General features: G+C 34.8%; 1 non-coding gene across 1 annotated transcript; it reads left to right on the top strand.

Annotated features, from left to right (window-relative positions):
* The first annotated feature begins 4,351 nt into the window (after positions 1–4,351).
* TRNAC-GCA (transfer RNA cysteine (anticodon GCA)) lies at positions 4,352–4,423 on the top strand. The gene has a single exon. It is a non-coding gene; the product is annotated as a tRNA-Cys (tRNA).
* Positions 4,424–9,453: the final 5,030 nt, after the last annotated feature.

Here is a 9,453-nt window from a genome sequence, read left to right as displayed (position 1 = left end):
GATAGCTAAAGATATCACAAATTCATTAAATATTTCCTATACCAATTCTCATATCAGTCCTTTTATCACATCAAACAAAATACATAGATGTGAGTTGTATCCCTTATTATCTTAGATTAAACACAAAGCAGATATTTCTCCAAGTTACAGTGAATGAATGCTTTGTAAAAAGTATTCAAATAGTCCTTTGTACTCTTGTTAATGAAAAAGAAATTCAAATAATTTTAGAACAAGCTGTTTCAAGTAACTGAAACTTTTCAAAACTTTGTGTTTTATGTATAATAAAGAAATTAATTTGTCTCACTTATTTGTTGCATTGGATGACAAAATGATAGGCAGAGATATAGAAATCACATCAGTGGAAATGTTCCTATTCACAAATGAGTTTTAAGTAGTAAAACTGCAGATGCTGTTTATGCTTTGGTTTAATTGCTTAAACATGCAGGCAGGTGGAGAAAAAATTGCTAACTTGTGCTTATTAAACAGGGTGATCATTTGGTAGCAAAGTAAGAGACCCTTCAGTTATAATCCAGTGAGTAACATGAATTAAATGAATCTGTAATTTGTGAATTTAAAACAGTCACAACTTTCTAAAATTTAGTAATGGGGATGAGGCCAAATATAAAAATTTCTGAAGATAATGTTTTAGAGTCTAGAAATGTATTTGTATGCAGGTATACATATATGCATATATATATATATATAATATAGGTAGAATGGAACTTTTGACAAGAGTTTGTGTAAATTTATTCAAACTTCTTAAAATGCCTGAATACACTGATTTTTATGTTGACAATACTATCTTTAAGGTTTAGTTTCTAATCTTGTAAATAATGTGACTGAGGTAGAGTGAACTTTAGATTCTCCTTATGGACATAATTAAAACTGAGATCTCTAACTGCCAGACCAAAACCTTTATATTGGAAAGGAGGATTTAAATGATGGCATAATTATTAAATTTGTAAAATAAAAATCGAACCCAGTAGAGAAATGGAATATTTGAAAACAATAATTGTTTTTCAGTATCTACTATCCTCATATTTCTTCATTGTCCGTATCTGTGAAAGTCATGACTTTTTTTTTAGATTTGTAACGATATGATACCTCTACAAATCAGATATTATAATGTATGGTTTCCAGCGCATACAGAGGCACACTTCCTGTATTGTGGAAACACCAAATCTTCAAATTTCATCTAATACCAGAAAATGCCCTTCAGTTTATCTCATTGCACCCAAGATTCCTCAAATTGTTTTAAGCTCCTTAAAAATATCTTTCTCAGCATGAAGTCTGCCTGGATTTTTCTAAAAATGTTTTGGATTTAACTTGGAAATCTTTTAGAGAAACAATAACCTTGAGAGGTTTTAACAGAAAGAAAAGTTGGAATTAAGTGCTCTAATGCAAAATCACTTAAAATAAATAAGTTATTGTGTTTCAGTTCCATTGAATTATTGGTCTCAGATGTTCAAGAGTACCAAAACATATTTAAAGCCTGGGGCTGTTTTTATACAAACACTCATACACACACATGCACACACACACCAACTTTAAAACATTCAGTTGAATAAAAATATTGGCAAGACTTTTTAACTAATGAGCTAGATATTTATCTGGATTTGCCTTATATTTAAAATAATCACTGAATTAAACTTTTTATGTTTTAGCAAAGGATCATTGATATACAAATAAATTATAAAATACTATTCAAATTTTATTAAAATATCAATTTGTAATAACAATTTACCTATGATATTAAATGTAGTGTGTTATCATGTTAAAAATAAAATTGGTTTATTACCCACCAACTCTTCTACCTCAAATTGGGAATTTTAAATAACTGAGCTTGCATATTTAAAGTACAAACTCATTCATATCAATCAGATATAATTTTTATTTTGCCTTTTTCAGAAATGATCTAAATACTCAATCATTTAGGAATAGAGATTATAATTAAAACAGTATGCAATTCAATGTTAATCAGAAATTATATGATGTACAGTAGCAGCTAAAAGATTCAAATGACTTCCAAGTAACAGAAGTAAAGCTGAGAGGAGTCTTTTAATAAAGGCCATTTTGCCTGGTAGGGAGAGATTGTTAAAGGCACAAAGAAACCTTTTAAACTAACATGATGAGGAGCATGTAAAAAAAAATATTATGCTCTAACGTTCTCTCTAGTGAGTAGCCTAGGTTGATTTATTCATTTAGGTAATTATGTTCAGCAATATTAGTAATTCACTGTTAAATTGAATTTGGAGAATGCACAATAAATTGAAACTGTAGTCATATTTCTTTCTCACTGTGTAACAAACAGAGATATATTGATGTAAGTTCCAAGTGCACTACATAAGTTAAATTCCCCAGACTGCAATTTGATCAAAAAGCTTGAGACATTTACTTGCGCTATATTAGGCTACTGCCATTGGATGGCAGTAAAATTCCACATCAATCACTTTAAGCAAAGAAGCTGGAAAATAATGGGACTTTTCTTTTATTATTTAACAGCAGAATGCTGATTTAAAAGGCAAAGCTCAGGGGGCTGTGTATATTGTAGCAGTACCAACTAATTTTTTTTTAACGGTTTTCTTTTCTTCTCCAATCCATTTAAAGGGCGATGCAATTTTGGAAGAATCATTTGCAGTGTTTTATCACTCCAAGAGATTATGTCATTTCTTTTCTTTTTAGTCATAAAAATTCATTTTATATTTTTAAAAGGAGTCGATAAAAGAAAATTTTAAAATATATATGAGCATTTTGCACTTTATCAGTACCTAAGCTGTTTTTTTTTGGTTATGAAGTACACTTGCATTTTTATTACATTCAGGCCTTGAAAGGCTGACTTATTTTAAAAAGCTATGAGTATAATACTTAAATTTTATTTTATAAGTTTTTGAAATAGAAACAAAATTTCTAATCATATAGTAAACATTGCTAAATGTGATCTTGAAGAAGGTATTTTTCCTTCCAAGGAGGCTTTAAATTCTGTGCTTATATACCACTGAAATTAGGCAGTATTTTACCCTTAAGATTTTAGGAGCAATGTTGAATATTTCTGATTTTCTGTTAATTTGTAGTTATCCAATAGCGATTCACAGAGAGGGCAAGTCTCAAAAGAAAGCCTCTGTCGTCCAAACCTGTTGTGATAATCACATGAAATTAGCAGGAATATATAGTGCAGAGAGCAAATAAAGTGAGACAAGTCCTAGAAGCTTTCTCCCATGAGGAAATATATGTTCTTCTGCCCCTTCCTCTTCATGTAGATTTTTATTTCGTTGGAAGTTGGTAAGTTCAATTATGATTTATTTGGTCATAAAATAAACCAATTGTTTTCGGAACATATTCAGGGTGGTCTCAGCACAATCAATCAGGATTTCCTGGAACCAACCACAGACTTCCCTGCTATTTATCCTTTCCCTCACTTTATGTTAAAAGTCTATTAAAAGTTTATAGTCTTCCAAAGATCATATTAGGCATTAAAATCTAGGCATCTCATTCTTGCTGCAAAGATTGTTAGAAGAAAAGAAAATAAATGGGTTATCACGAATCCATTCTCATCATGAGGACTGTAAAAAGCATGCACAGTGGAACAATATTCATTTATTTTTACGACAGTGCTTGAGAAGAGAAAAAAAGGAAGTGAAATAAACCTAGGGATATGTAATATTATTACTTCCATGCAGAGAGAGTTAGGACGGCTGGAATGAATTACCTCAGTGTGCAGGCAAGCCCGTACTTAACTTTGTGTGTGAGTGTGTGTTGTAGGGTGTGACTTTTGCAAGTGTTGGTTTATTGAGTTAATGAGTTTATTTCTGATGCAAGAAAAGTGAATTAACATTTATTTAAATCAGCAGTTTTTTAACAGCTTATTCTATAGAATGTTTGTCAGAATAAAGAAGATGTGCTTTTCTCTATTTGTTGTTCTCAAACAAGACATGGTTGAAAACATGTATAGAAACGAATCTCAAATATTCATAAATATGGAGATTTTAAAAGATATTTTTTTAAAATTTATGTGTTCTGCATCTATCTAAAGGGTTGAGAAAAAAAAATTTCTTCCAATGCAGTATAAGATTAGTTGATGCTTGAATCTTAATCTCTATTGGATTATTTATATCTATTTATTCTAATAAGTGGATCTTACCCTGAAATTTAAGAAAACATCTGAAAGTACATAAACTAGATTCCTTTATACTAAGATACTATCTATCCAAATGTAAGTTTTAGATTATTTACGTTGATTTAGAAATATAGTGACATGGTGAAATTTACTTCCAATAAGCAGTATATGTTACAGACTTTTCTTAAATTTAATTTAAATTTGTTTTAAAACACTTGTTTACAAGTTAATAGAGCTTCCCTGGTGGCTCAGATGGTAAAGTATCTGCCTGCAATGCAGGAGGCCCAGGTTCAATCCCTGGGTCGGGAAGATCTCCTGGAGAAGGAAATGGTGGCCAACTCAAGTACTCTTGCCTGGAGAATCTTTGGGATGGAGGAGCCTGGTAGCCAGTCCAGGGGGTCACAAAGAGTCAGACACGACTGAGCGACTTCACTCACTCACTCACTCACAAGTTAATAAATAACATAGGAAAACTGCTGCAGAACTTTGAATAAATTGTGTCTTTATCCTCTTCACTTTTATAAATACAAGTTGTTATAATCGTCAATGTCCCTTAGAAGCTATGAGAGTTGAGAATTCACAGTATGCTTTACGCTCTTCTGATGCATATTCATCAGATCAGTGTTATCAAGCTTGTTCAAGCACAGTATTAAGTGTTTAAACTCTGGGACTGAACTCCTTGGTTTGAATATTTGTTCTGACACTGACTAGCTGGTGACCTTGGAGAGTCGACTTAATCTCTCTGTGGCTTCATTTTCTTTCTCTTAAAAATGTATGGGATAATATTAGCCATCTCAAGGATTTGTTGTACTGATTCAATTAATTATATATATATATAAAACAGGCTATCACTTACAAGAGAGATGGCGTGGTACAAGTACTTGCTACTGTGCCAGGAAAGCAGACAAAAGAGCCAGTGACCCTACCTTCAAGGTGCTAACAAACCAGCTTAGGAGATAGTTAGGTGTTTCTGAGTTTTTGTCACAAACTAGGCATTGGAGTGGAGAAGGCAATGCCACCCCACTCCAGTGTCCTTGCCTGGAGAACCCCAGGGACGGGGGAGCCTGGTGGGCCGCCGTCTGTGGGGTCGCAGAGTCGGACAAGACTGAAGCGGTTAGCAGCAGCAGCAGGCGTTAGAGATGCAAAGACGTACCCTTTACGGTGCTCTTAGGCGCAGGCGGGAGACCCTTAACGCAGCGCAATAAATGACATCTCAGTCCTATACTCTCGCGAGAATACAGCACATCTGCGCTGCATGCTGCAAGGTTGGGGGAGGTTGGACTACAGAGGATCTATTTCATAAGGGGTGCAGCTTTAACTGGATCTTGAAGAAGAACGTGAGTCAGTGAGCAAAGGAGGAGTGTGGGAACTCTAAGCAGAAGAGCCATCCCAGGCGCCAGCATGAACACATGAAAGTGTGAACTGTTTGATGAACTCGAAATGCCTCATCCAGGAAATGGAAGGTGCATGTAAAAATTTTAAACAGATCTTTTTCTTCAAAGAGATTTAATTTTAACAAGAAGAATGAAATAATGTACACTGTAGTAGAGTTTTAGTCTTGTCATTCATTGGGCATGCAGATTACCATTTAATATTTGATATAAGGAAAACAGGGCTGGATCTCTATCATAGATTGCACCTATATTTTACAAATAAAAGCAATATTGGAAATACTGGAAATACAAAAAATATCAAGTGGCATTCAGTTCTTTCAGTTAAAAAAGCGGTTGCATTTGAATTAAAAATCACCATCAGTGGCCAATAATACTGCAACAGTACCACTCTTCAATCATCATATTATTAATATGGATGTATAATTTCAAAAAATTATTCAGTTCAATTCAGTCTCTCAGTCATATCCAACTCTTTGTGACCCCATGAACTGCAGCATACCAGGCCTCTCTGTCCATCACCAACTCCCGGAGTTGGTTGAGTGTAGTAGCAGGTTGAAAAATAGGTGTTAACTGGGCCAAAACAGCATATTGCATCTGCATGAAAGTATGTGTTTAATTTTTGAAAAGTTTTCAAGAATTATAAAGTGAAATATATGTAAGCAGAGTACTTTCTATCTCTCTTGATATAAATACCTAGTAAGTCAGAGATTTTGATGAATTCCTATAGGATAAAAAATAGATGGAATTGAGTTGACAGGAAAACCAGACCTGAATAAACTGCAACAAAGACTATAAGCAAGGTAAAGTTTCTTAACAGACAAAATAAAATTCTGTCTTGGCTTGAAGAAATGCCTGTTCAAATTAGAACCTCAATAGAAAATAAGAACAGCTCATCTAAAATCACCTACCTTTTGAGAAAAAACAACACCGTGAAAGAAAGGGACCAAATGAATAAATACAATAAATAGCTCCCATTGAACAGAATTAAAAGGGAAAACAGAAAATGACAACATAAATATAAGCAGTAACTTTCAAAAGATGGAGCAAGGCAGTGTTCATTAACAACATTCAACAGGAACAAGGAAAGAGAGGAATAAAATGCTTCGGAGGAAAACATGTCTTCATGTTGAAAGTGTCACCAAGACACAATAAAAAATCAGTAAACAAATTATTCTTCAATAAAAAATAAATTAATTTAAAAAATCAGATGAATAGACTCAATATGGTGAAACATCAGAACAAAGAAGATAATAGTACAATTATGAAAAAAATAATGCTGCAAGAAAAAAACAAGCATGCAGACAAACAATCACACAGAGACAACCTAGATTATCTACAAAGAGGAAATCATCAAAGTGGCATCAGATTTTCCCTCAGCAAGAATTGAACTGAGAAAATAGTAAAGCAATATCTGCAAAATTCAGAGGAAATATTATCTTAAATTCCCTTCCAATACCCGTCTTTATGTATCTATTTGTCTGTCTGCCTACTTACCTATTTATTAGAAGCAGTTTTGAAAATGTAACCTATGACAGATTGTATTTTCCAAAAAAAAATCCAGAGTAATATTCCTGGCCCCACACTTTGTTGTGGAAGTCTAACACCACCCATCAAGAGGTAGTGTTTATTTCTCATAACTTTGAACCTGGAAGGTACATTTCAACTGCAGTGATGTATAGATTGGAGCAGTGATGATAGTAACATTGATTATATAAGGGCTTCTCTTGTGGCTCAGCTGGTAAAGAATCCACTCGCAGTGTGGGAGACTTGGGTTCAATACCTGGGTTGGGAAGATCCCCTGGAGGAGGGCGTGATAACCCACTCCAGGATTTTTGCCTGGTGGAGCCTGGCAGGTACTTCCCCTGGGGTTGCAAAGAATCGGGCTCAAGGGAAGCAACTGACCACAGGCACGAGTGTTAATAAGGATTTGAGACATTACAGTCCTTCACACACGACTGTCTTAGGAAAAGCAACTTAAAATGCCTCACTAAATCTTAAAAGATGCAAATCTCTTTACTCAAGAGGACCACTTAAAAGAATCTATTATACAGAAATATATGCCTAAATATGTGTGTGACTGTGTGTGTATACATATCCATACAAGGATTTTAAATAGAGTGGTATTGAAGTGAAGTGAAAGTTTCTCAGTTAAATTCTGGTACATTCTTAATACAAAACGTTAACATACAATAATATAACACTTAAGGTAACTGCTTTTATGTGAATAACTATGTAAAAATGATATGTGTGTTATATATATATAAAATATAAAGAAGACAAATAGTATTTTTTAATCTGTTTTATTTACAGTAATTTGACTTATTTTACAAGCAAATATATAAATATATATAGACACACATTTGTGTTTATATGAATGCATACATATATGTAAAATCATTTGGAAGTATATACAGCAATCCAGATATCATTAGAAATTAACTTTGGAAGAGAAGTAGTTATGTGTGACCAGCATATGAGCAATTTCCATATATATATATATATACACACACACACTTGTGTGTGTGTGTGTGTGTGTGTGTGTGTGTGTGAGTGTTGGACTTCCCTGCTGGCTCAGCGGTAAATTTGCCTGCAATGCAGGAGACACAGGTTCAAACCCTGGGTTGGGAAGATTCCCCTGGAGGAGGAAATAGTAACCCACCCCAGTACTCTTGCCTGGGACATCCCATGGACAGAGGAGCCTGGCGGGCTGCAGTCCAAGGGGTCACAAGAGTCAGACATGGCTGGGCAACTAAACCACCACCACCATGTCAGTGTTCGATATTTTAAAAGAGTGAGTGCATTTATTTTTATATGAAAGAAATGCTTTTTTAATGAAAATATTTAGGGGAAAATAAATCGTACAAGTTGGGGAAGATTTGTGGAGCCAGATTATCTTTGCTCCATGCAGTATCACCTGGGAAAAATCTGCTGGGACTCAAGGGTCCGCCTCATTTACATGACTGTCAAGTTAGCGCTCACTCTCAGCTGGGAGCTCAGCGAGGGCTGTTGATCTGGCATCTTGCTTCTTCCCCATGTCACCCCTCCATCTGGGTGGGTGGTCATATCACAGTAAGACAGCCTCAGAGTAGTTGACTTCTCTTGTATGGTAACTGACATGCTCCAAAGTGAAAGAGAACTTGGCAAACTTTCTTAAATCCTGGACTTGGAGATAGTAAAATAACACTTACTCCTCATTCTATTGGTCAAAGCATTCAGAGGACCAGTTCAGAAAAAAGGAATGGACTATACATTGCTGGGATAAAGGGGAATATGGTTCACTGAGGGCCATCACAGTAACAGAACACTACAAACGGTTGAAAGCTGGAAGTTGGGACTGCCAGAGCAGCTAGAGACTTGAACAGGAACTGCTCTTAGAAGGGAAAGAGTCAAAGCAAGAAGGATGCCATATCTACATACAAACTCCCTCCAGATTCTTTAATTGTTCTCTGAACTGAACACAACCAAGGAATAATCAGAAAAGCCAAAAAGAAAGGATAGCTGGAAATTAGAAAAAACAGAGCAGAGATTGCAACTGCTTCCCACTGCAAGGGAAAAAAGGATTGGAATTTCAGTCTTACCCAGTTAGAGATGAGACAAAAACCTCAGACTGTCTACTGAAGTACCAGAAAGGTTCCATTTTAAGAAAACCTATATGCAAGCAAGAAGTAATATGGGTAAAACCCATATACTCTCATCTTAACAACGTGTTAGAGTGTCATTCCTTAAGTTCAATATGATTGGTCTAATTTTGCTCTCTGCTGGAACACATGCCACACTCTTCAGAGGAAGATAAAATACTCAGAGTTTCTAAATATGTTATAAATTTGCAGTTGCATATGACCCATAGATAAGAGAAATAATCTGTCAGCCTTGCCCTAAGGTGATCAAGACATTGAAATTAGCAGACTAGCATTTTAAAGCAGCTCTTAAAAATTGTTCAAGGAT

This window comes from Muntiacus reevesi, chromosome 8 (assembly GCF_963930625.1).
Source record: "Muntiacus reevesi chromosome 8, mMunRee1.1, whole genome shotgun sequence".
NCBI classification, from domain to species: Eukaryota; Metazoa; Chordata; class Mammalia; order Artiodactyla; family Cervidae; genus Muntiacus; species Muntiacus reevesi.
The sequence above is the reverse complement of the archived record's forward strand: the minus strand, read 5'-3'. Positions and strand labels throughout refer to the sequence as shown.